Raw genomic sequence first — 27,488 nt, 5'->3', positions numbered from 1 at the left:
ATTTGCTTGTAGACTGTGGTTCTTCTATGGTTTGGGGAAAAGGCTGCCTGGATGACAGGAGACAGCCTAACTGGTTCCTCAGGAGAGCTTATTTTTCTCCCCCTTCTATAAGAGCTTGATGTAATTTGCACAGACATATTACCTTATAGTGTATTCTATTTCCCTTCATCTTTGGTCTGAGGTAATGACATTTTGTGGTTTGGGATGGTGGGAAGGAGAGACGGCAATCTTTTCCATAGGTGGCGTGTTACCATTCTTAACTTTTCAGAAATCAGGGTAACTAAAATAGCAGCGAGTGGGGGGAAGGCAGGAGGGTGGTGGAGGAAAGAGGAATACTTATTTTAATGAGTAAAATTAATGAGGCATTGAGAGCATTTCAAGGCCCTGCAAGATCTGTGCTGTTCCTAATCCATATTAGAGGACAGGAATCTCCAACATTGAAAACTTTACAATTTGTGGATTTGAACTTATTGGGAGTGTTCATTAGTCAAGAACCTGGAAAAACAACACGTCCCTGGTGCCCTGGTAAGGCTCAACAGAGACTTCACTTCCTTAGAGTCATACGCAAAAATCAGGTGGGACAACAACTGATGACTTCTTTCTCTCGGTCTACCATAGAAAGTGTTCTCACATACTGTATAAGAGCCGAGGTGGCGCAGTGGTTAAATGCAGCACTGCAGGCTACTGCTAGATCAGCAGTTCAGCGGTTCAAATCTCACCGGCTCAGGGTTGACTCAGCCTTCCATCCTTCCGAGGTGGGTAAAATGAGGACCCAGATTGTTGGGGGCAATATGCTGACTCTCTGTAAACCGCTTAGAGAGGGCTGAAAGCCCTATGAAGCGGTATATAAGTCTACTGCTATTGCTATAACAGTATGGTACACTGGTTTAACAGCTGCAGACAGGAAGGCACTACAGAGAGTGATTCATTCGGCACAAGAAACTATGGTTTCCCCCTAACACCACTGGATGACATCGCCATGTCTCATTTGTTCCAGCAGAGTAAGGAACATTCTTAGGGATGATCATACCCTGGCCAGTGCTTCTTCTCACTTTCATCATCAAGTATAGCCAGCCCAGACAAATAGGTTTAAAAACAACTTCTACCCATCGCTGTCAGGACTCCTGTACACCAATCACAATCACTCCATGTACTTATGGAAACGTATGACTAGGTTTCCCCACAATTTCCTCATATAAGGATTTATTCTCTATTACTATTCATGTTGTCTTGTATTGTTGTTATGGATCGCACCAGTAGAGGCTAAACCAATTTCATTGTATACATGATGTACAATCACAATAAAGGCTATTATTATTATGTACTTTATTAATTAAACATGATCTCAGTCCAACTGAACATTTAAAAATGCATTACAAATACCATTGACTGGTACGGGTTGCTGCCAGCGTCCTAGGTATCAAACAAATACCTTCTTAAAATATCAGATGTTCCGAGAAGGACAGTGTTTTGCACTTCCACTGGTGTTTTTGCAGGAAGCTGCAATTTGTTGATGTATCTTATAAATTCTTGGGTATGGTACCAAGTGCCTGCTGACAATGGGTATCACTGTTACATGGTTTCATCCATAAGATGATGATGATGATGATGATGATGGATGATGATTATTATTATTATTATTATACAATTGTATCACAGAGGCCAGTTGTTTAGCCGGATTTGGCATTGGTTACTAGCCGGGCCCCACCCAGGGGCCTAGGACGTCGTAACGTATTTTCGTAATATGCGTGCAGATCCAGCAGTGCGGCTTTTGCATTTGACTGATGTGATTTTGTCAATTTTTAAACTGTTTTAATTCACCATTAAGACTTTGATAAAACCACCGTTGGTCTGATCGAAATTGCTGATTTTGTTTATATTGGATGATTCGTGCCTCATATCTTTCAATTTGTCTAGCTGTTGCTGTTATCTGCTGTTTTACAATCTCTACAGCTTCATTGATGTTTCTTGTATCCAATCTATATCTTCTGATTAGCCGATCTATGATTTTGTTGTTTTTAAGCCGTTTGCTCATGCATGTTCTTTAAGTTACTAGCATCTGCCCTTAATTTTTTGACTTTTTGTTCTAATCGGATTTTCCACTTTGGCTTTGATGCTTTTTTCTGTTGTGTGACCTAGGTACTTTGATTTTAATGCCTAGTTCATTAGTGACTATTACAGCTGCACTGTACATTAACTGGTTCATTTCCAAGATGGATCCCGATTCCAATTGTGAAAACCACTGCATTAATTGTTTCATGATAGGGCCAAAATTTCTTAGGCACAGTTTTAGTGATGGTAAACATTGCCTTTCCTCATTAAGCAGAAATGCTCCATGATCTTATCCTTCAATTCTTTTTGTTTTTGAGTTAGTTCATCAGTTGGTTCAGTGATAACTGGTTCTAGTGGGTGGTGGTGGTTATTTCCTCCCGAGAGCTTCTTCTGGGAGGTCTACTGATAATGTCTTGTAGTTGTGTCTGAAGATCAGTTATTTCCGCTTGGGATATTGTTTTTTTGGTTTTGCAATTTGCCTGAATTCCTGAAGTTCAACTTCACTACAACACTTTATTCCGTATGATAAATCGCCTTTGATCTGCTAGTCGTTGTTCACTAACATTTGAATCTGGATATTGTTGTTTCCATAATTCATTACATTCGCTTTAAACAACCTCTTTTTCTGGCTCTGAGTTGTAGTAGCAGGCCATTATGGCACGGTTTTCATCTGCACTAATTTTTGGGCCGTTTTGTTGGCTGGTCCACTTGTAGCCCACTTGTCGACGGATGCCCAGGGACCTCAACATCCGCCGCAGCCCTTGTTAACCCCGCACGATGACCAATGCGGTATAGATTTTTATTCATTTCTTTCACCATGTTTAATGGGTTGGCTGGTTTTTTTTTTATGGGATCAGGTTGCCAACCTGATCCCAACCCTCCTCCTTTCTCATCCGGGCTTGGGACCGGCAACGGCGGAGTATTATTATTAATTATTATTATTATTATTATTATTATTATTATTCAAATTGGATAGAATTCCTCAGCCAGCTATGTTTGGTTGGGGAATTCTGGGGGTTGCAGTCCATATGTCTTAATGTTCCCAAGATTTGAGTCTTCTGTTATACAAAGCTGTGAAAAGGAAGATAAGGAGCTGAACGAGGAGTTTGTATATGTGACTCATTCAGAAGGAGTTACGGTTAGGCAAACAGTACAGTACATCAGGAAATAATGAATTCAGAGGATATGATACGAAGAATACAATACAAGGAAGGACGTGTAGATTCATAATTTAACACACAATAAAGCTTGTCTGAACATCAAAACACAAACAGACGTAAAACCTGAAAGTACATGACAGCTAGTCTTGAAACAATTAATAAAAAAAGAAAAAGAATATGCAACCTAGTTCTGCAAGCCGTTGCCATTGATAAAAACCTAGAAGCCTTTTCGTAACCGGCTATGATTTGGTCTTAGAGAAAGTCTGAAACCACTTTGTCAGATTTTGTCAGTTACAAAGTTGACAAAATATGCCAAAGGCTGGTTTATAAGTGCCAGACACTATGTGTCATATAATAAACAATTTAGCAGTAGATGAGTTACTGACAAGTTTTATCTCTCAACACACACACACAACGATCATATGGAAAACTAGTTTATCTGCCTGTGTTCATCATAACAGGTAATGTGTCAGTTCAGTAAATATATAAAAAAAGTAATGTGAGAATGCAAGAATGCAAAATGTATAAAAGTGTGTAGGGATTAATCAAGAAGGGACAACGATATATACGCCAAAATTTGTGAGGGAGCATACTGCTTCCCTTCTCCCTCCCTCCCCCCCTCTCTCTTTGTGTGTGTGTGTGTGTTCCAGCATAATTTTGGAATGCTTTGAGCAATTTCAACCAAACTTGGGTACACAGATGACTTACTCTTTGAAACAAATACTGTGGAAGTAAAACACCCCTAACACCCCTTGGGATTTGTGTTCTGTTAAGATACAGCCTGTTATGCCTTAAAATGGATTCTACTGTACAGTGCAGTGCAGTTACCATGTTAATGGCTCCACAGTACTCCACAAGGGGGGTTCCTCTGGTAAGGGGGAAATCCAACATTAGAAATTATATTTGGTCTGGACATTTTCAACAAGGCTTCGATGATTTTTGAGGACAAATGTATGGCCATGATCAATAAAACATTACTGCAACTCAGCCTGCCTGTACCACTACAAGACTGACATGATTACAGGATTTACACAGATTACATATGAGAAAAGAACTACAACATCGAATGTGTGACTCCTTGATGCTTCTGGGGACACAAGGAAAACATTTGTAATTTAATTGTCACCAAAATCAGGGCTTTTTCTTGTCTTAAAGAGGATTAGGATAAATAAATACCTGGGCAACACCAGTTTATCAGCTAGTTGTCCTCTAAAATGAATGAGTAATTTAGCACTACCCATCCCAAATCTGAATGTTTACTGGCCGGATGCCCTTCCTGCCACCTTCACCAAGGATCTATCTGGAAATGATATAGCTGAGAATGAGAAGACTCACTAAGTCAAGCCAGATCAATTTACTTCTTCAAGGGTAAGATAAACCTTTATCAAAGAGAAAGGTAAATCCCCCCCCCCCAAAAAAAAAGGTCTCAACCAATATCTAGATATTAAAATATCAGAGGGACCCAATGGAGTCAGTCTCTGAGCAAGGACATTTGAGATTGGCCATAGAGTAGAGCTTTCAGATATTTTGAGTCCAAAGTAGAAGCATTCTTAGGAAAACATAATGAGCAACGTAGAGCAGCAACCGGAAAAAAATCTCACTTTTATATGATATAATTACTATAAGGGGTGCAGTTATTGTCTTGATGATTCTCATAGGTTAAGGAACCCATTTAAGGCTTTGAGGGCTTCAAGAGGCAGCTTGCGCATTTATTATTTTGGCATGTGGAAAATTAGGATTGGAGGCCTAGATAATTTATTCACCTTGTCAATTGACGTTTTATTAATTTTCCCACCTAACTAAAGAGTTAAAATGCTTTCTATAGGGGAGTAAAGCCTTAGTTTTCCAACCATTCATTTCAAGAGATTCCATAAAGTCCCTAGTAACTGATATAACTAAGCCAGTGGTGGGTTTCAAAAATTTTTGGAACCTCTTCTGTAGGTGTGGCCTGCTTTCTGGGTCCACTGGTGGAACCTCTTCTAACCGGTTTGGTACATTTGATGAACCGGTTCTACCGAATAGATGCGAACTGGTAGGAACCCACCTCTGAACTAAGCCCACTTGACTTATGGAAGGGACAGCCACGTTACCTGTTTAAAAAAGAATGGAGTTGATGGCAAGCTACAGAGAGTGGAACTCCAGATTACGTCATCATCATCGGCTTTTAATGATCCCATAATCTCTTGGAGTCTGGGCAACTGAATATTTACTGGCCGGATGCCCTTCCTGCCACCAATGTGAAATTATATTCAACATATATCATCTCAACGTGCGCAGAGAGAGAAATATCCGCCCCTGCCTAGGATCGAACTCATAGCCTCCTGATTGTGAGGCGAGAGCTTCACCTCTATGCCATCGCACAACTCAAGGGCCCAGACTACATCTCTATTGTAAAAAAATATTTAAACAATAAAGAATATAGCTCTGCTTAACTCTTTTAAGAGCAGGATAGGAACGGTTAGATCACCATTGCAATAGAATAGTAGTATATTGGGATAACAAAATTATAACAATAGCAATAGCACTTATATATCACCCCATACTGTGTTTCCCCAAAAATAAGACAGGGTCTTATTTTCTTTTGAAATAAGCACTTGGCCTTATTTTCTGGGAGGTCTTATTATTTTTGAGGTGCAGGAGGCAGCGAGCATGGTCACCTCATGGCTGCTGCTGTGTTGCAATATTTTCAGGGAGGGCTTATTTTTTTGGGGGGAGGGCTTATTTTAGTGCATGCGTTCAAAAGCCCGATTGGGCTTATTATCCGTGGAGGTCTTATTTTCAGGGAAACAGGGTAGTACTTTGCAGTCCTCATATTGCCCCCAACCAGTCTTTGTTTTAACCAATCTTGGAAGGATGAAAGGCTGAGTCAGCCTTGATGCCCATCAGGATCGAACCCTTGGCAATGAGCACAGTTTGCCTGCAATGCCACATTCTAACCACTGTGCCACCAGTGGCTCTTATCTGCCAGACAAGGCAGCAGTCCAACGGATGTTGGGGTTAATTTCTTCCAGAGCCTCTCATGAGACATGGAATCAAAAGCCATCCTTAAATCAATAAAGGCAACATAAAGGGTTCCTAGGGGAAGGTGGAGTACTTTCCAGCTAAATGGTGTAGAATTCAGATTGATCCACAGTGAAATATCCCTGATCTGAATCCTGCCTGTTGAGTGGCGTGGAGAATACTCAACCAAAAAATGTTTACAATCAAGAAACTGTAGCCTAAAAGCCTACTGGTCATTGGTACAAAGTTTATTGGACAAATATTGGCATGATTATCACTGTTCTTGTATATCAGGAGAACGATAGCTAAGCCTTTCCTTAGAAAATGATAAAGAGTTGTTAACAGCAGTATTGTTCTGACCTAGGCTTCACAAAATCACGAAGCAGACTCCTTGTCCTGACAAAACCCCTTTTTATTACCGTAGTTTTTGGAGCATAAGACGCACCCTTTTTCCTCAAAAAGAGGCTGAAAATCTGGGTGCATCTTATACATTGAATAAAGCAGTTTTTTGCCTCCCAAAGCCCCGCCCCATCACTAAAATGGCCATAGCCTTAAGGAGGCTTTTCAGAGAGCTCCTGGGGGCTGGGGAGGGCAGAAATGAGCAAAAAATGGGCCGTTTTTTGCCTCCCTAGCTCCCAGCAGCACTACCTACCTACCTACACTCTCTCTCTCCCCTACCTACTGTATCTCTCTCTCTCTCTCTCTCTCTCTCTCTCTCTCCCTTTATCTACCTACCTACCTTACTCTCTCTCTCTCCCTACATACCTATTATATTTCTCTTTCTCTCCCTCGCTATCCCTCTGTCTACCTACCTACTGTTTAAAAAAAAATTGCCTCTTCAAAACCTTGGTGCGTCTTATACTCCGAATGTAAGTTAATGTGAATTTCAAAAGCCCCGCCAAAGCCCCGGCGCAGGCAGACATAGGGCAGCATTTGCCCACTTGCCTCACCGGCCATGAATCTCACCGCACATCACTGATAGTGTCAGCACTGAATCTTTGCAATTTGGGTTGTTTGTTAAACAATATTGTTATAGTACCAACAAAGGAGAATATTTGTAGCTCAGGGTTGAATGAAGGGTCCTTGATGCTCTCTGAGGTCAGTTGTTTCCTTGCAGATGTTTTGTTACACAAACAAGGTAACACCATCAGTGCACCCGACTCCCTTCCAGCACCAATGATGTTACCTAGCTGGATAATGAAATGTCTGCAAGGAAAACAACCAAGCTCAGAGATCACCAACAGAACAACAGAGTTGGAAGGAACCTTGTAGGTCATCTAATTCAACCCTCCACCCAAGCAGGAGACCCTACACCATTTCTGACAAATGAAAGTCCAATCTCTTCTTGAAAGCCTCCAGTGATGAAGTTCCCACAACTTCCAAATGCAAACTGTTCCATTGGTTGATTGTTCTCTCTGTCAGACAATCTCTCCTTATTTCAAGGTTGAATCTCTCCTTGGACAATTTCCATCCATTATTCCTTGTCTGGCTTTCAGGTGCTTTGGGGAAATACCTTGACCCCCTTCCTCTCTGTGGCAGTCTCTCAAATATTGGAATACTGCTATTATGTCTCCCCTGGTCCTTCTCTTCACTAGATTAGCCATGCCCAGTTCCTGCAACTGTTCATCGTGTATTTTAGCCTCCAGTCCCCTAATCATCCTGGTTGCTCTTCTTTGCACTTCTTCCAGAGTTTCAACATATTTTTATAGTGTGGTGACCAAAACTGGATGCAGTATTCTAGGTGTAGTCTTAGGATCTGTCAATATTGTCATAGTGTTGTTCTCTTTCTACCATTGCCCCTGATGTTTCTCTTGGGCATAAATATGGATTTTCAGCCTTTTGATGACCTTCACTGGGAATGTGTAATACTTGTGCTATACCTTTTTAAACACCATTCGACAGTTCGGCGATTCAAATCCCTAGTGCCGCGTAATGGATTGAGCTCCCGTTACTTGTCCCAGCTTCCGCCAACCGAGCAGTTCCAAAGCATGTAAAAATGCAAGAAGAAAAAGAGGGACCACTTTTGGTGGAAAGGTAACAGCGTTCTGTGTGCCTTTGGCATTTAATCATACCAGCCACATGACCACGGAGACGTCTTCGGCTTTGAAATGGAGATGAGCATCGCCCCTAGAGTCGGGAACGTCTAGCACATATGTGTAAGAGGAACTTTTACCTTTACCTTTAATAGGCATGAATTGAATGGGAAGTGGAAGAATTCTATTTTTAAAAAGATGAATTAATTGAAAATATAATTGTTGCCTGAATATGAATAGACTCTACATAATCCTCATCAGTGGTGGGTTGCAGGCGGTATGCTCCGGTACGAGCCTACTGGTGCCTGCCCGTAGCACCGGATACCATTCCGGTATGGTGCTCCAGAGGGCCCACCCACCCATCATCCTTACCTGTCTTTAAACTCTTTGGTGCTTCCATGCACATGCACGCCTGTGCAATGCTCTGCCAAGCAGCTGGAGCATCGTGGAGGCTCGCGGAGGCATCGCTGGAGGGTAAGACGCATGCACACACGTGTGTGCGCTCTGTACGCATTCATGCGGGGGACGCCAGGCCCCGTTGCAACTGGTACGGTTGCACATAATCTGGAACCCACCAGTGATCCTCATTCACTTAACCAGAAGTTAAATTGTGAAAATGTAGGCTTTGTAAAACCTGTTGTGAAATACTGCTTTTCCTGGCCTGGATTTATTATTTAGTAAAGAATTAATTTTAAATTATAATGATAATCCTGAGCAAGCATTTCTTTCAATGCTTGAAAGCAGAGGTACAGTGATTTTTTTTTAAATCCCAGCGTTCCAGAAATCATATACAGCAACTGTCTCCGATTTGTTTCCTTTTAATATACAAGAACAGATCATTTGAGTTCCCAATGAAGCAACAAAATAGAGTTCCTTGAAGTTTGGCGTTATCAACCATCTCTTTGTTACAACTTCTCCATATGAACTGCGTGACCCCGGTTGAAAAAAAAGTAGCAAGCTCCAGTCACATCTCCAGACATCGGGGAGCTGATTTGATTTTTGTTCCCGGGCCCAATGGACTTCCTCTGTCAAGAGAGCTTTTATGAGTAAGCCTTGAAAATCTCTCGCAGACCAAAAGGCAAATATGGCTCATCAGAATTATTAGCAGACCCTTGGCTTAGAGGGCACATGGGCTCCCCTAAAAGGCTTTTGATCACTTATGCAGATTTGACTTCGCATTATAGCTAATCAATACTTCGCAACTGTCCAAGTCCCCAGTCATACATACATCTCACCATCAGGCAGAAAGCCTACTAATTGAAGAAAAAGTCAGCCACGCAGCTAACACTGCCCCGGGGCCATAAGTCTGCTTCTCTTCCTTTTTTCCTTTCTTCCCCATCCATTCTTATCCTTCTACCCTAGCAAAATCTTGAAATGGTGGAAATAAAATGTAGAGACATGACAAGACCGGGGAGAGCAGGATCAATTCCTGTCACTTGCCACCAATGTTTACTGCTTTGTCTTCCTTCAGAAGGCTTGCTATATTTGTTTCTTTTCTTCTCTCTCTCTCTCTCCCTCTCTCCCTCTCCCCCTCTCCCCCCTTAGGGGAATTTAACCTTTTAAATGGAAAGATGGGATCTTCATGCATTTTAAATGGTCTTATCTTCCCTTTTCAAGAGCACTTCGGCTTTTTGAAAGGAAAATTAAATAACGCAGGGCTGGCATTTGTGTGTTAAGTTATACCGTATGGGAGACACTTTGGCCCTAAACCCATCCCTCAGGTGAAATCACCTCAGAGCTCTCCCTGCTGTTCTAATACCCTATTCAGCGGTACTTTGAGTTAACCTTTTCTTTATACTTAAATGGACATTTATCAAAGCTGTATAGACCATAACATAAAAGGACGAACATCCATTTCATTTGTAGTAATTTTTCTTCTCCCCAGAGGGGTCTGTTACTATAATGGACCAGAAAAAAAAGCTTGCCCTGCCCAAGCTTTGACTGGCTGAATATATATTTCCCAAAGTTGTGGTAGTTAAGGAACATGCCTATTTTAAAATAAATATCTCAGGCAATCTTCAGGCTTAACATCCCTCAAGGTGCATGTTTTGGCTGCAATCGTCAACATGCAGGGCTTCCTCACACAGTGACTGCCCTACCGTTAGGCAGAATTGATAGCTTATCATAGAATAGCAAGTGGTTAGCATTCCATGATGGGATACGCTTCCCGTTATTTGTCCCAGCTCCTGCCCACCTAGCGGTTCAGAAGCATGCAAATGCAAGTAGATAAATAGGTACCACTTTGGTGGGAAGGTAACAGCCTTCTGTGCATCTTTGACATGCAGTCGTGCTGGCCATGTGACCATGGAAGTGTCTTCAGACAATGCTGGTTCCCCCAGCCAAGAAACTGAGATAAGCATCGTCCTCTAGGGCAATGATGGTGAAGCTTTTAGATACCGGGTGCCCAAACTGCGCACATGCACATGTCCAAATTGAAAGGTGCGTGTGTGAACGCAAGCATATGGGGACATGTGCATCCACGGGTATGGACATGCGTGGACATGCATGTAGACATGAGCCTGCATGGACATGCATGCAGACATATGCATGCACTGACATGCAAGTGGACATGCATGTCTGTACATGCACTCGAAGACCAGCTGGCCATGGGGAGGTGGGGCATCCCAACACCAGGAGAGCAGCAAGAGATAAGATCTTTTTCTTTTGGGAGCTTCTGTTCATTGCTTGCAGGGAAACAGAAGCTCATGAAAGAAACGCCACGCAGATCTGACCTGGAGGATAGTGCACATGACAGCAGAGAGGGTCAGCCAAAACTGGGCAGGGGAAACCTTTACCTTAGCTACCTGTTGTGGCCCAGCAGGAACCGTTGGAGCTGCCACCAGACTCCGGCAGTGAGGGGCCCTATGAGTCAGCTCTGGAGGATGTGGAGGACCCTGGACAGGGTTCCGACTCTGAGCAGGGTGCAGAGAGGCTGGTTGGCCACCAGGAGGCACCTGAGCCTTGGACCAGTGGGGAGGAGACAAGGGAGAGTGAGGCTGAGGTCAGCAGTGAGTTGTTCCTGGATTCCCGGCACCGAAGAGCTAATAGGCATAAGGAACAGTTTGCGCTGTTACAGGAGGTAATTGCACTCCGCTGGTGATCATTAGGCTCCTCTCCAGACTATAAAAAGACTGCTTGTGCACACGCCCCTCTTTGCAGAAGTCAACGCAGGAACGAATATCGGAGAACATTACTGTGAGCTTGGTAGGCTGGATTGCTGCCAAGCCTTATCTGTGCTGGACTGCTGCCCAAGCTTGTCTGTGCCAGTTTGCTGCCAAGGACCTGTCTGTCTGTTAATTAAATGCCGTAACTTATCTTTGGCTCGGAGTGTGTGTTGGTGTGGGACGAGGGGAGGGTCAGAACAGCTACCCACAGGCATTTTCTTAGGGCCAACACAGTAGATTGTGTATGGATGATCACAATGGAACAATAATCCTGTACTGAAATTGTGACATAAAGATATAAACCTTTATGTGTCTCATCTCGTCTCATCTCATTTTGTTTCATTTCCTATCCTCTCCCCTCCCCTCTCCCCTTTCCCCTCCCTCCAGCTTCCTTCCCTTTTCCTCCTCTCTTCTCCCCTTCCCTACTCTTCCATTCCCTCCCCATCTCTCCTCTCCCCATCCCTTCCCTCCCGATCTCCACCCCTCCCCATCCTCTCCCCCTCCCTCCCCTCCCCTCCCCTCCCTATCTCTTAACCTCTGGAATCAGCTGTTGTGGCTGTTAATTGTCTCTATTATTTTATTGACAGATGGGAGGAAGAAATCAATGGACAGGATGTCTGTCTGTTTGTTTTTCAAAGGAATCTACCAAGCGATTTGGCCAGCAACTTTGAGCTGGTTCTACACCTCCCATTGTCTTGTTTATAGGTTTATTTAATTGGGTGGCGTATGTATGGATGCATGGATGTCTGTTCCATTAATTACAATTTATTCTCTTTTTTTTCTTTTGATATCTCATTAAAATCTTATAAATGATCATGCAGTGACCTTGAAGGTGATGCATAATACATGAAAGTAAACCTGCAGTAAAATGTATTCTTTCACTCCTCACTGCTTTCACTCCACCTTTCATTCCCACCCACCCCCATCCCCGATGACCCCAATATGGGAAGCAGCCGAGCCAAGGTATGCAAGGGTGGGCAAAGCCACTAACGCCATTAGATTTTTGCTCTCCTGGTGACAGCTGCAATATGTTAATGGATGGTGCTTGGATGGAAAGGTTGCCGCTGCTACTTAAGGCGCCGTGCTAATTACCATAAGATGGTGATAACAGGTGCAAGTGTCACTTTGCATCAGTGTCAGCCGGCACGAGAAAAAGGAGCTTGCGGCGCCCAAAGGGAACTTGCAAAAAAACAAAAAACACAACAACCCTAGATCCTCTGAAGAATTTGGCTATCGTAATGACCCATATGTCCACGAATGGGGAGAACAGCGCAAAGTTTGTGTGTTTTCTACCTCAAAATAGTGGGGAGCTGCGTTATGCATTTTCAGCAGTTGTTGTTACAGGGGATTCTAGGGGCCATAAAGGAGAGGATATTGTGTTGCCCAGTGCCCGCTTTACCTCAAGGAACAATCCCGCCTCTTATTTTGCTATTAGGCAACAAGCTAGGATAGAACCTGCTGCCTCTTCCAATTACTAACAGTGGTTACATCAAGGATTACCTGTATAAAGGTGTCACAGCAGCCCTCAGATTTTGCTACCAGAGATTCTGATCTCACTGTCCTTCAACACTACTACTACTACTACTATTATTACTACTACTACTACTACCACTACCACCTCCTTCTCCTCTTCCTACATCTCCCTCTTCTTCCTCTTCCTCTTCTTCTTTTTCTTCTCCTCCGCCTCCTTCTTCCTCTTCTTCCTCTCCTCCTCCTCCTCCTCCTCCTCCTCCTCCTCCTCCTCCTCCTCCTCCTCCTCCTCTGCCATATCCATCATTGGACGTTGGTGATCGATTACTTTTATCAACACCCACATGAAAAAGTGCTGCTGAGTTTTGTCCAAACCAGTCAACCTTAGATTTTGAAGCCATGATGTTCTTCTCACTGTCCTTCAACACTACTACTACTACTACTACTACTACTACTACTACTACTACCACCACCACCACCACCACCACCACCACCACCACCATCGCCGCCGCCACTTCCTCCTCTTCTTCCTCTTCTTCTTCTCCTCCTCCTTCTTCCACTTCCTCTTCTTCTTCTCTGCCTCTGCCTCATTCTTCCTCTTCTTCCTCTTCTCCTTATACGTCTTCTTTATCTTCTTCCTCTTCTCCTCCTTCTCCTCCTCCTTCCTTTTCTTCCTTCCCCTCCTCCTCCTCCTCCTCCTCCTCCTCCTCCTCCTCCTCCTTCTGCCATATCAATTATTGGACATTGGCGATCATGTTGGTGATCTTACTTTTATCAACAGCTACACGAAAAAGTGCTGCTGAGTTTTGTCCAAACCAGTCAACCTTAGATTTTGAAGCCATGATGTTCTTCTTCTGCCTGGAGCTCATTTGCCTTCAATCTTTCCCCTGGAGGTTTAAGTGAAGTAGCTGTATTTTTCTGGGTGTCACATCCCATGTCTGAAATAATTCTATCTTTCATTTTCTAATGGTTTTGATGATTTCCTTCAAACCTTGGTTCTGCCTTAACGCTTGGTTCTCCATTTATGGAGGAGTGTTGTGCAGTGTTTAAAAACCTACAAAGGAAGATTTACGAATAGATAAAGATGGGAATGAAGCAGGGTCATTTTGCTAATGATTCTTTAATACTGCCACCAAAAGACCCAACAAATGGTATTTGCTAGAGCAGTTCTTTGGAATTCATGGGAATGCTTTCATAAGTTATTTAGAGCCATGTTTCAGGAAGATGCATTTATGGAGCAACTTAAGCCAAAAGTGGTAAATTGGGATTTATCCCAAGTTGCTGATTGAATAAAAGTTTTTTCCCCCCTTAACCTACATTTATGAAGGCAACTGTTTACTGGAGTGGATTAATTTTGCAGAAAGTGAAAACAGGGCCGTTTCTCTCTTACATAACGTTTCAACTTAAACTATATTATGCACAGTGGTATGATATTCCATATAGATCTGAGATAAAGTGAGCAAGGATTGGCAACCTTTTTTTCCCGCAAGACCGTTGTATAATCTTGCATTTAACCTAGATTTCCCTCTTTTTTTAAAAAAAAAAAGTCTGAAATCATTCCGACAATTTCACCTTAATGAAATCAATTTATTTTTTCCTTCTTTCACCAAAAAGTCAAAATGAAGTTTTCAATCTTTCAGAAAAGTTTTTTTAATTGTTTGTTCTCTGACCGAATAGGTCAGTTTCTCCATTTCTGCAAATTCTGACATTTTCACAGTCCATTACTTCACTGTGGGAATTTCCATTATTCTTCCATCAATAGCAATTTACCACCAGTTTTTTTTCTAATTCATTTTCCATAAGTCCCAATAAAAACAGTTTTGGTTTCTTAGCATAAGAAGAATAGAATAGAATAGAATAGAATAGAATAGAATAGAATAGAATAGAATTCTTTATTAGCCAATTATGATTGGACACAGAAGGAATTTATCTTTAGTACATATGTTCTCAGTGTACCAACAGATAGGATACCAAATTATGATTCTAACAGATTCCGTTGGCTAATTGTTATCATTTTATTGTAGAAATTTTAATTGAATACTCATTGAGTATTTTTAATTGAACTGGTCATTGACTCTAATAAACATTTTGTCTTAGACTTTGAATCTTTAAGATTATTTGCATAATTTTATGCATTTTTACCCAAAGCCTCTTCGATTTCTCCACCATGCATAGTAAAATGTTCCCTTATGCTTTTCCATAATTAATAATAATAATAATAATTATTATTATTATTATTTTACATCCACGTGGTGATACTGATAGATTATACCTGCCCCGAAAATCAGGTGGCAGAGGATTATTACAAGTGAAGCAAACAGTTGAAGAAGAAAAACATGCACTGGCTGATTATTTAAAGAAAGTCAAGAACATCTATTAATCGAAGTAAAGAACAAAAATCTACTGAAGGCCCAACAGACGAAACAAGAATACAGAAAAGATGTGATAAAATCAAGAATGGAGAGTTGGCAGAACAAAGCACTGCATGGCCAATTTCTGGAAAAAATAAAAGATAAAGTGGACAGTGAACAAACTTGGTTATGGTTAACAACAGGTACATTAAAGAAAGAAACAGAGTCACTAATCCTAGCTGCGCAAGAACAAGCTATCCGCACAAATGCCATTAAGGCCAAAATCGAAAAATCCCCTGATGATGCCAAATGCAGACTTTGCAAAGAAGCTGATGAAACTGCTGATCACATACTCAGCTGCTGTAAAAAAATCGCGCAGACTGATTATAAATTGCGGCACAATTCAGTAGCACAAATGATCCATTGGAATTTGTGCAAAAATTATAATATTAAAACAGCAACAAACTGGTGGGAACATCAGCCTGAAAAAGTCACCGAAAATCAGATGGTCAAGATCTTGTGGGATTTCCGTATACAAACCGACAAAATACTGGCGCATAATACACCAGACATCACACTGGTTGAGAAAAATAAGGTCACAATCATAGACATCGCAATACCAGGTGACAGCAGGGTCGCTGAGAAGGAACATGAAAAAATCGCAAGATACCAGGACTTAAAAATCGAAATTCAACGACTATGGCACAAACCAGCAGTGATAATTCCAGTGGTAATTGGCACACTGGGTGCTATCCCAAAAGCACTGGAATTACATTTAAAACAGTTAAAAATTGACAAAATCACCATCAGTCAAATGCAAAAAGCCGCACTGCTTGGATCTGCACGCATATTATGAAAATACGTTACGACGTCCTAGGCCCCTGGATGGGGCCCGACTAGTAACCAATGCCAAATCCGGCGAAACAACTGGCCGCTGTGATACAATTGTATAATCATCATCATCATCATCATCATCATCACCACCACCACCACCACCACCACCACCACCACCACCACCACCACCACAAAAGTACCGGGACTTGCAAATTGAAGTTGAATGACTGTGGAAAAAGAAATTGTGTGTTGTCCCGATTGTAATTGGAGCCCTTGGAGCAATACCTAAAGGGCTACCTCGCTATCTGGAAATTTTAAATTTATCAGACTTGAACATTCAGATTCTACAAAAAACCACCCTACTTGGAACAGCTTATATCCTCCGACGTTACCTTAACAGTTCCTAGGTCCTTGGTTAGGACTCGAGCTGTCGAGCTACCAACCAGCCCCAAAGACTATGAATCTCACCAAAAATTAACCACATCATAATAATAATACCATAATAAGCAGTACTCCAGTATTTGAGGGGCTACCACAAAAGAAGAGGGTGTCAACCTAGTTTCCAAAATATCAGAAGGCAAGACGAGAAACAATGGATGGAAACTAATCAAGGAGAGAAGCAACCTGGAATTAAGGAGAAGCTTCCTAACAGTGAGGACAATGAACCAGTGGAACAGCTTGTCTTCAGAAGTTATGGATGTTACATCACTGGAGGCTTTTACGAAGAGATTGGGCAGCCACTTGTCTGAAATTGTATAGGGTCTCCTGCTTGAGCAAGGGGTTGGATTAGAAGATTTCTATGGTCCCTTCCAGCTGTATTCTATTCTTCTATTCTTCTAATTTTCTTCTCGTCTTCTTCATGCCCAACTGTCTATAGGGTGAAAGACGGTCTTTTAGTCCCATTTTCATTCTCTACCACTTTTCTTGTCCATCTGAGTTCTACCGCTAATACAAGTAACCAATCCTATAGATCGGACATTCATTCTATCCTGACGTGTGTTGGTAACGAATTTGCAACCGTTCCTTGCTCCACTATATACAATAATGATACTAGATTGTTGGCATTTTTGGCAGTGGAGTGGCAATCTATTCTATGGCACTTTGGATGCTTCTTCCTTCCACCCGATATTGTTTGCTAAATACATTATTGTTTTTAAAAGCCTTCAAAGTGGCCTCTGTGATCCGCTGAAGTGATTGATGATTACAGCTATTAGATCTGGACTGCTAAAATCAGCACAACTACAAAGGACTGCAAAGAGATATACAACATTCAAAACTTTAATTCTTTGCTGCCGCTCATACTGTTTTTTCAACTGAGATCTGCCAGTCCAATCAATGATTGTCAATAGACTATTTGCCTAAAACTACCCAGATACCTTGATGTTTAGATTCCTACCAGTGGTGGGTTTCAAAAATTGTTCAAACCTACTCTGTGGGTGTGGCCTCCTTTGTGGGAGTGGCCTGCTGCCCATGTGACCAGATGGGAGTGGCTTGCTGCCCATGTGATGGATATGAAGATGCCGGCGACACTTGTCAGAACCACCTTAAATTACCTCACACACAGTACTGGCATGCATAAGAATAGGATGTAAACTTAAAACGCATCTTTGGTTTGCGTTAAAACAACTTCAACACACGCAATGTTCTGATTGCACCACAAATGCAGTAGTCATCCTTACCTTTCACAGAGGCACTGAGTTTTATAAATATGAGCATGATAGTGTAGAATAATCATATCCAAGGACCAGTGGTGGGTTTCAAAAAAGTTTGGAACCTCTTCTGTAGGTGTGGCCTGCTTTCCGGGTCCAGCAGCTGGAGCATCGCACAGACGCTAGTACGCATGCGTGCATTGCGTGCATGCACGAGGACGCCGCTGGCCCCATTCCAACCGAACCGGTTGGAACGGGGCGAGAAACCCACCCCTGCTTTACTCCCAAGTTGGCCATTGTTACTTAGCTGTTTTCTTCGTCTGGCAACTCTGTGTATGCGCACATTGGGAATGGGCTCCAGCTGTTCTTCTGCCTCACTTATCTCCAACTCCAAAGGCAGCTGATAACTGTCAGACGGCCCTGGCCCCATCTCTGCCTCCGATGCAGAGCACTCGTCAGAGCCTTCGCCAGACTCCAGGATTGGCCCATGTTCCTCCCCAACCACCTCACTGTCTAAATCTGTGGACGCTGGTGGGCTACAACAGGCATTGGACAGGGCAACCTAACTGAAGTCCTGTCCCTTTGTTATATTAGTTGATTTTGTATACACATGCAAAAGAATTGTGGCTTCTTTTTTATTGAAAATTAAAAAAAAAGTTTTACAAATGTATGCCTCCCCTGCCCCCCAAACCCAACTCCCCCCCAACCCCCCCAATTCCCAGAGCAAATACAGGGTATAAACATTAACATCCGTATTCTAAAATAAGCTAACAGATTTTAGCATCATCCCTCACTTGTACTTTAATTCCCCTTTTGTAAAGCTAACTTTAAACAAATTGTATCCTTCCTTGCTCATTCAGTCATAAGCTATCTGGAATTTCTTAGTCCCATATTTATTCTGAATATAGTCAATCCATCTTCTCCATTCCAGCTTATATTTCTCATCTGAATGGTCCTTAAGATATGCTGATATTTTAGCCATCTCTGCTAAGTTTGTTACTTTTAGCGTCCATTCTTGAATAGTAGGCAATTCTTCCTTCTTCCAGTACTGCACCACCAATAGTCTTGCTGCCATTGTAAGATTCAAAATCAGATTAGTCTCTATAACTGTACAGTCTGTAATTATAAGGATTGTGGCTTCTGTTGCAATGCAGTCCCCCACCTGGTAGGCAAATTTTAACTTCCACCACCCCTCCCCGGTGGAATCCTGCATCTAGAAATAATTTGGATGCTATGCCACAGTCCTTTTTTCATGGAATATTTCACACTATGTGTTCTTTTCATTCCTTCCCTTCTGTTCTTCAAAATCAGCCTTAAAATAAAGAAAAGACTCAGCAATCTCCCTTCTCGCCCAAGAAGATGTTCTATTACTGTTATTTTAGAGAACCAGATTGCTCTTTCTCACATTCTCCCCGTTGAGACCGAGCTTGGATGAATTGTAACTGAGGCATGTCCAGCTGTTTTGTAAATAATTCCCATTATTCTCCGCGTAGTCTTGAGAACTTCTTCTCTTCCAGCAAGCACTGTTGGTGTATGTAGGCCCTTCTGCTACAGCTTTGGGATATAGTTTTGTCCGCATCCCAACAGCTCACTAATTTATGTACTCTGCTCTCCTTCAGGGTATAGATCATCCTTTTTTGACTCCTTTGCTAAATCAAACAATTCCGGGGGTTTCCCCCTCCACCCTTTCCCATTACTTTGCATATGATTACATTCTTTGTATGTGATCCTAAAATCAGCACAGTTTTGTTTACCAAGATGGGTTAATTTCTGAGCTCTAGATGCAGAAGTTCCTGTGATCACGAAGTGCAGTCAATAAGCTGACTTGAGTAAGTAAGCAATTACGCACCGCCTCTGGGAACGCACATTCCTCCCACCCCACTGATGCTTCTTTTGCATACTTGTTATCCTAGGAGAGTATCTGAGAAATTAACATCCAGCATGATCAAAGTTTCTATTTTTCTGATCTCTCTCTCTCCCTCCCTCCCTCCCTCCCTCCCTCCCTCCCCCCCTCCCTCTCTCTCTCTCTCTCTCTCTCTCTCTCTCTCTCTCTCTCTCTCATATACATTTACATATACCAGTGTTTCTCAACCTTGGCAACTTGAAGATGTCCGGACTTCAACTCCCAGAATTCCCCAGCCAGCGGACATCTTCAAGTTGCCAAGGTTGAGAAACACTGCATATACATATACATATACATATACATATACATATACATATACATATACATATACATATACATATACATATACATATACATATACATATACATATACATATACATATACATATACATATACACATACACATACACATACACATACACATACACATACACATACACATACACATACACATACACATACACACATACATACATACATACATACGTTTTATATATATAACCCTTATACTTGTTATAGTTATTCTCAACACAGTTTACAAGCTAAAATGTCACTGCTGTTTATTACATTATTTTCTGCAACTATAGCAACTTAAGACTTAGACGTATGAATCCATTAATAATGACCCAGCACTATATTGTACATCGATCTAGATTGGCGTTCATGTCTTTCGAAAGGGCAAGTACATTTACGTTATAGTTACGTTATGGATCTCATTCAGGTTTTCCATTGAAATTGATACTTTTCTGAGATACAAAGCAACTGTTAGAACTGGAGAGGTCTTTCCCAATCTGGTGTCTTCCAGTTATTAGGGAAGGTTCAGGTTCAGTCCTTAAAGGGGACTGGTTAAATGTATAATTCTCCCCCTCCCCTGCACGCCCACAAGTAATCTGAGTCCAGCCCACTTTGAATGCCTTCTTAATCCCACTCATTTCCCTTGACAGTTAGTAGGTCAGATTTTTGTAGAGAGCTTAAGCTTGCAATAAATCTTTATACTTATTTGAACTACCCGAATCTCCTGATTTCCCCGGCATTGTTTTGTGTTTATATCTAGTTATAGCTAGAGATTGAAATTTTATAGGGATATAGACATATCCAAGAACTGGTTTGGTGTAGTGGTTAATGCATCAGGAGATGGTGTGTTTTACTCTTGCCTTAGGCACGAAGCCAGCTAGATAACTGTGGCCAGTCACTCTTTTCAGCCCTAGGAAGAAAACAATGGCAATCCACTTCTGAAAATCTTGCCAGGGAACTGCAAGGATTTGATCAGGCAGTTACCAGAAATCAACACTGACCTTAAAGTCCAGAAAACTAACAAAATCTAATTATCATTTGGTGTTTTTAAAGACACTGTAATCAATAATTAATGTTTGTATTTTACTACCTAAATCTTTTTTCTTTTTAAAATGTTTACCTTGAAACCCCAAAAATCTATTGCCAGTTTTGGTGTTGTGCAGGGATTTGTTTAAATTAAATAAATATTTAGACTTGATTTAACCAGAATTGGGTTGGCCAATACCTAGCTAGTCTTTATGATTTCAAAAAGCTACACAGGGTTGTATTTAATCACTACTTAGATCACAGGTGTCAAACTCGTGATGTCACGTTGCCATCATGTGTTTTTGTTATCTCACCTACTTAATGGTACTTTTTTGTGGCATTCGTGGTGCGCATGTGTGCAGTTCTAATACTTATTATATCGGATTCTGTCAATGTACCAAGTGTATTGCCTTTTTTAAAAAAACAAAAACAAAATTACATCAACAAGTTTGCTGGACCCATGTTTCATTCTGAAGTATAAGTTTACCTGTCATCATCCAAGGTTGTGGTTATTCTTCTCAATTGCACCCAGGTGAAACTTCTAATCTCGTATTTAATTCAAATTGAGAAAAATTTCCCGACTGATCTGTAGCTGGTGGTCTGAAGATGACATGGAAACAATCCTGCCATGAAGTTGAAGGATGATGAATCTTGAATTGGGGAGGACAATTAGTTCATGTTTCAGTGTGATTTTTGAGGATGTACCCCAAAACTCAATGAAGGCATTTTTTTTTTACTTTTAGGGGAGCAATTTGGCATTTGCTTAAATATAACTAGGGGAATGTTATGAAAGAGCGATAATATCATCTTTGAGCTTTGAACACATACTATTTTTCAAATATGAACTTTACAGTGACGAGTCTTTAAAGTTTTATGGGGTCTCACTATATAGATGCATCAGGAAAAAAATGTTTTATACTAATGATAAATATTCATTTGCCTACTGTGTAGCTCAATAAGAAAAAATGCACTTATATATGTAGTTGCTGGAGCATTATATTCTGTGTGTGTGACTGTTGTTTTGTTGGTGGTGGAAATGCATAAGAAATGACAGGATGGAACTTTTGGCATCTTTTGGAAGCGCATGGCTGCAGTCCTTTGGAAAAAGTAGAATTCTGGGAAGAGTAATTGCTTCATGGTCCTAAATAGGGTTGCCATGCCTATTAAATCACACAAATAATCAAATCTTGGAATAATGTGTGCTTAATTAAGTTAAGGATGGGTGAGGTGTGTACATGTTGGCTGAACTCAGGAAACAAACCAGATTCTAAATATGAGTAATTTATAATATTGCACCTATTTCTATAAAAAAAAATACATGCCACTTCCCCATATAAAATTCTAGTTTATTTGTAACTAGCCAATAATCCGGCGTTGCCCGGGTATTTATTTATAAAGGGAAAATGTCCAGACCAAACATAATTTCTAGTGTTGGATTTTCCCCCTTGCCAAAGGAAGCTCACTTGTGGAGTACTGTGAAGCCGTTACCATGGCAACTCCACTGCACTGCACAGTACATTCCATTTTATGGCAGTACAGTAGAAATCATTTTAAGGCACAACAGGATGTATCTTAACAGAACACACACACACCGGAGGGGTTTTATGGGTGTCTCCAGGAGGTAAGTGATCTGTGTACCAAGTTTGGTTGAAATTGCTCAAGGTGTTCCAGAGTTATGCTGGAACACACACACACACACACACACACACTTTATAGATGATAGATAGATAGATAGATAGATAGATAGATAGATAGAGATACAGATACAGATACAGATATAGATGTAGCTCATCATTCTGAAACATAAAAATTGGACTGATTTGTGTTTCCCTTTACAATTCCATAGGAGAAAGGAGACCCTCCCCGCTCCCATGAACTCCTCTATTGATCCAGGCATCGTATCTTCCCACCTCTGGAGAGGCAAATATTATATTGGACTTATGAATATAAAAACATATATTTCTATTGGATAACCAGAGGATAATTTTAATGTATATCCTATGTATTAAACTCATTGTAATCAATGCATTGATGTATGAAGTCCTGTCCCTTTGAGAAAGCTCCAGAAATACATATGATCTCCCAAGTGTTATATTTTACACTGGAAGTCTTTATTTAGCTAAGATTTATTTAGGGGGATGGGGGGGAAGCACTACTCCCTTGTCAATTTGGGTCCTCTAGTGACTCAACATCTGAAGAAGCTCAGAAGTGCAAGTTATTCTAGCAGCGCTGTGGAATAAATTAGGCTCCTTAAGGCCTTTCGTGATTAGAGTGTGGAATAATTTATTCCATCATGCAGAACTAGCTAGATTTGCAAATCGGAAGCCGTTCCTAGACAGCAATATCCTCAGCTTCCCTGATGCACAGATGTTTGCATTGGAATGATCAAACATGGCAATTTCTTAGGTTGCCTGCGTTGTTCCCAATTCGGGTCTGCCTGGTGCTGAAGCCAATGATGGACACCAGACATGAGGGGCAGGTTTTCTGATTGTTTTTTATTGGGGTACTACAAGGAAAAGGGTTCCTGGTGAAATGGCCAAGAACCAAGAACAAAGGATTAAGAAAGCTTTATACATTTTCACTGAAGGAGAAGGTGGGACAAGGTGAGATAGCAAGAAATATCATCTGATAAACATTTTAGTAATAATTCTATAATTTGTTCTATTGGTCTCTAGTTGTCTCTATTCGTAAGATTTGGCTAATGAATGTCCCAGGAGTTATCTAATACACATTTCATTTGCCATTCCTAGGATAGTAGGCCATCCCTAACTTTTAGCTGAGGTCTGCAAGTTGTCTAACTACCCATAATTGCTACATGCATATGTGAGAGCCGAGGTGGCGCAGTGGTTAGGGTGCAGTACTGCAGGCCACTTCAGCTGACTGTTATCTGCAGTTCAGCGGTTCTAATCTCACCGGCTCAAGGTTGACTCAGCCTTCCATCCTTCCGAGGTGGGTGAAATGAGGACCCAGACTGTGGGGGCGATATGCTGACTCTGTAAACCGCTTAGAGAGGGCTGAAAGCCCTATGAAGCAGTATATAAGTCTAACTGCTATTGCTATTGCTATTTCCTGTTGATAAGCATTCTTTGTTCTGGCCAGACAGTCCTCCACAATTGCAGTCTTCCTGATTTACTTTCAAGTGTGTGCCATGACCTTGCTTTAGAAGCCAGCCCATCAGTGGTGGATTTCAAAAATTGTTCGAACCTACTCTGTGGGTGTGGCCTCCTTTATGGGAGTGGCTTGCCACCCATGTGACCGGATGGGAGTGGCTTGCCGCCCGGATATGAAAATGCCGACAACACTTGTCAGAACCACCTTAAATTACCTCACACACAGCACTGGCATGCATAAGAATATGATGTAAACTTGTTTTTTAAAAGGCATCTTTGGTTTGCATTAAAACAACTTCAACACACGCAATGTTGTGATTGCACCACAAACGCAGTAGTCATCCTTACCTTTCACAGAGGCACTGAGTTTTATAAATATGAGCATGATAGTGTAGAATAATCATATCCAAGGAGCAGTGGTGGGTTTCAAAAAATTTTGGAACCTTTTCTGTAGGTGTGGCCTGCTTTCCGGGTCCACTGGTGGAACCTCTTCTAACCAGTTCGGTAGATTTGACGAACCGCTTCTACCAAATAGGAGCAAACTGGTAGGAACCCACCTCTGCAGCCCATCACCTGAATACAGGATCGTAAATTTGGCCCTTGTTAAAGTTTAGAATCCCAAGACATAGCTTTGGATTGAAATGAAAATCAAAAACACAAGTGGCCACCCCTCAACTACTGGGATACTGGTATCATGCCCCCTCCCCTAGTCCTTCTCTTCCCTAGACTAGCCAATCCCAAAGCCTGCAACCGTTTTTCATATGTTTTTTAGTCTCCAGGCCTTTAATTATTGTAGTTACACTTCTCTGTCCTTTTTCCAAAGCCTCAACATCTTCTTTGCAATTGTGAATGGCTAAGGCATTTATTGGCAAAATACACCACCCTGTTCCACAATTTACAGCATCCTCCTGCTTTTTTTTAGAAAGGAGATAAATAGGGCAACTTTGTGAGTAGTGGCCAGATTCTCCACAAGTCGAGACATCGGCTTTGTATGTGACAGCATCATTTATCTTGAGCATTCAGCCAAATTCTGCTGGCTCTCACCTGCACGGATGAATATAGTGATTATTGGAGTAGGAGATATCTCTGCATATACTGTATATGAATGTGAATTGTCTCAGCTGTGATAGTAGTTGTGTTGGAATAAAAATCATTGTCCCACCATCCAGCTGGCAACAGATCTACTAGGCTGTGAGGAAGAGTAACTGGGTCATTTGGATTTCTAGCTGTGTGCAGACACAACAGCTGAGGATCATATGCAGCTCAGGAATGGTCCATATGCAGAAGATAAGGGAGGAACTATTTCATTAGATGTTGAGGTTCCCGGCCATTTGTGTATCCCTGCATACCTGTGTGTTTATATATTAATGAGCACTCCGAGTTGACAATCAAATTAGCCGTCAACCCAAATCCATCATAATAAATGAAATACCTTCTGAGTGCTTTTTCTAGTTAGCCTGCCATAACTGAAATTCTGAATCCTTTTCAAAAGTAGTAATAGCATAAACACAGCTGTGTATTTCAGCTCTCTATTCTTCCTCGTCTGCCCCATGAAACCACTTTGGATTGGAATGGGCTACATGGAGCATCAGTGGTGTAGCACTCATCTACATTGTGTGCAAATGATCACATATCAGAGTACAGTATCTTGATGCCAAAACAAGTGACCTGTACAAGAACAGCAATTATTATGTTCCACTAGCCGATAACCTGGAGATGCTCAGGTATTTATTTATAAGGGGGAAATGTCCGGGCTAAACATAATTTCTAATATTGGATTTTCCCCCTTATCAAAGGGAACTCCTTGTGGAGTACTGTGAAGCCGTTACCATGGCAACTCCACTGCGATGTACAGTAGAAGCCATTTTAAGGCACTACAGTAGAAATCATTTTAAGGCACAAGAGGCTGTATCTTAACAGAACACACACCCCAAGGAGTTCTGGGGGGTGTCTTAACCCCACAGTATTTTTTTCCAGAGAGTAAGTCATCTTGTACCAAGATTGGCTGAAACTGCTTGAAGCGTTCGAGAGTTATGCTAGAACAAACAAACAGCCATTTATATAGAGAGAGATTCACCAAAACCTATTATTATCCAGTTGGGCTATATTGGCTGTTTTTTTTTATGAACATACAGCAATTATTTGTAATTTGGACTAACTAGTATTAGTATTTCCATTGTCTATGGAGATATTCTCAGTCATCCAGGTCATGGTTGTCCCAAAGGTGCTTTTTCAAAAGGCAACTGGACATTCTGTTTTTTCTTTGAAGACATTTCCCTTCTCATCCAAGAAATGAGAAATGAGAATATTACCATAACCCAGGTAATATTTCCATTGTGTCTACTGACAACTGTTCATCTTTTGTTCTCATCAAAAATACTTTCCCTGTGTGTCATCTATTAGGTTGACCGTTGTTCAATGTGACTTGCCACCATTGTATTGGCTGCCAACCAATTAAGCCAATATTTCAACTAGCTGGACTTAGCAACAGTTTGATTAATCAATATATCAAACTCTGCTTGGATTATTCCTTAATAATTCTATTTAAAAGGCCTTAGGGTGCAATGGTTAAATGCAGTTTTGCAAGCTCATTCTGCCCACAGCCAGGAGTTTGATCTTGACCAGCACAAGGTTGACTCCGACTTCCATCCTTCTGAGGTTGGTAAACTGAGGACCCAAATTGTTGGAGGCAATATGCTGATTCTGTCAACCACTTAAAGAGGGCTGTAAAAGCACTTTGGAGCAATATATAAGTGCCATTGCTATAGCTCTTATATTGGCTGTTGATCATTTTTATCCAGCCTTCTACATTGCCCATCTAATTGGCATACAACTCCCTTCATTACTGATCAATGGGCCTGCTAGGTTGAACTAAAAGTCCTTAAGGGCGGACATATCTTTAATCTTTAATTTCTCCATAAATTCCTGGATATTTAGTGAATATCCAGACTCTGAGATGAAAATTATTTATGGCATTTGTCCTGATCTGTTTGGATCTGCCTGCGGTTGGTAGGCAGCCAACAAATTTAAAAACTAACAGTTTCTTTCGTTCACAAATTCTGCAAATATATTGCCCGTTTTTTTGTTTTTGTTTTTAAAAAAAACCTGAAATCATATGACAATATTTTGGATGTTTCTTCTCTTGTCCTCTCTCCCTACCAAAATATTCTACATCACTAACTTCCAGCAGGTTCTAAAAAGGCCCCCCCAAACCCCACCCCTCTCTAGCAAACATTGCTAAAACATTAAGGTATAAATCAGATTATAAGCCTCATTGCACAGAAAGAAAGAAAGAAGATAAAATTATATCCTCCCCCTGTGTTTACAACAAGGGCTCTATACATCTGACTATATCCTTGCCAAATATGACCTATTTAAATGAGAAGACAGAGACCTGGCTGGGGAAAATGCTATTTCTTCTACATTTGAAATGCTGCTGAA

The sequence above is a fragment of the Thamnophis elegans genome, chromosome 11, assembly GCF_009769535.1.
Source record: "Thamnophis elegans isolate rThaEle1 chromosome 11, rThaEle1.pri, whole genome shotgun sequence".
NCBI lineage: Eukaryota > Metazoa > Chordata > Lepidosauria > Squamata > Colubridae > Thamnophis > Thamnophis elegans.
This window is presented reverse-complemented; position numbering follows the sequence as displayed.